We start from the raw sequence: 1,720 nt of genomic DNA on the forward strand, positions 1-1,720 counted from the left end.
CTTCTTGGGCTTTCTTATCTAAAATCTCAACAATCACTACTCCAATGTTTCGTTCCCATCCCACTGCCCTGATGTCTTTTCTTTGTCTTAGCACTTGTGACCACTGAGCAGAGTATTTATTTTACATATTCTTCGTATTTATCATCTTTTCTCTCACTAAAAATGAAACTCTGTGAAAGCAGAGATTTTTTTTAAAAGTTTGTTCAGTGCCATATCTCCAAGTGCAGCCACATAGTTGGTTCTCAATAGGTATTAGTTAGATGAATAAACAAAGGAAATCACAAAAATGGATAATTCTCAATGCAGGGAACAGAGCAACATGCAGCTGTGGGGGAATCATTAATGTAAATGTGGAAACTGAATGTCAAAGAAATGTCAAAGAATGTCAAAGAAAGCAAAGTTGGAAAGATAAACTGCTGGATACCAACTCAGTATCCTCTCTCTCCTCCTCCATAGAAAATCTGAGGGAAAAGACAGCATAGTAGCCAATCAAAAGCTCCATTTCCCCGCCTCTCTTGCAGATAGAATCTGTCTCATGACTAAGGTCTAGAAATAAAAAAGTAAGTGAACATTGTTAGGAAGAGTTTCTGAGACTTCTTAAAAATTTGCTGACTCAATTGGTAGGGGTCCTTCGGCCTCCCCGTCTTTCTCTTCCTTCTCTTGTAAAACAAAGATGTGATATTTTACAAAAGATCCATTTGGAGTTAATTTTCCTGTATGGAATGAAGTAAGTTCAACTTCATTCTTTGGTAGGTAAATATCCAGTTGTCTCAGCCTCATTTGTTAAAGAGACTACCCTTTCCCCATTGAACAGTCTTGGCTCCCTTGTCAAAAATTAGTTACCTGTAGGTGTATTGGGTTGGCCAAAAAAGCTTGCTTGGGTTTTCCATAAGATGGTACAGAAAAACCTAAGCTTTATTGGACAACCCAATAATTGAGATTATCTTGCTTTAGCTTGACTTCACCCTCACTTTGGTTTCTCCCTATCTCCTTTGCAGGCTCAACATCTTCCTAGCCATAAAGGCTCAGTACTATGCATATTTCCCTTATCATGCCATGCTTGCTCTCTGGGTAATGTCTGGCTTTAATTATCACCCATTTGCAGGAGACTCATAAATGTGGATTTTTTCCTCAGCACTTTCCACAGAGCTCCAAACCTGCAATCTGCTAACCTGCATGCTTCTACTTGGCTGTCACAGGATCGTCTCAGAATTCACATGTCCAAAGCCAAACTGGATCTTTCTCTCCCAAATCTGGTTCTCCTCTGATGGTCCTTAATGACACCATCCATTCTCCTGTGATCCAAGCCAAGAACCTTCTCCCTAACCTCCCATGACTGACCTACTAGCAAAGCCTGTGAGTTATGAATCTTATTTATCTTTCAAACCCATTTATTCCCTTCCTAACCATCACAAATATTTGAGGCCTACATTAAAAAAAAAATTCATTGAGGAACACAATTTTTTAAACAAATTAGATCCACGGATGGGAAAGCTAATACTGCATAGATGTCAGTACTTTCCAGTTAGAGGTTTGCTGTTGTTATTTAGTCACTAAGTCATGTCTCACTCTTTTGCAACCCCACCAGGCTCCTCTGTCCATGGGATTTCCCAGGCAAGACCACTGGAGTGGGTTGCCATTTCCTTCTCCAGTGGATGTTCCTGACCCAGGGACCAAACTTGGGTCTCCTGCACTGGCAGGAGGATTCTTTACCACTGAG

The sequence above is a fragment of the Bos grunniens genome, chromosome 18 (genome assembly GCF_055505025.1).
Source record: "Bos grunniens cultivar Pamir isolate PY7600 chromosome 18, Bosgru_T2T1.0, whole genome shotgun sequence".
Lineage (NCBI taxonomy): Eukaryota > Metazoa > Chordata > Mammalia > Artiodactyla > Bovidae > Bos > Bos grunniens.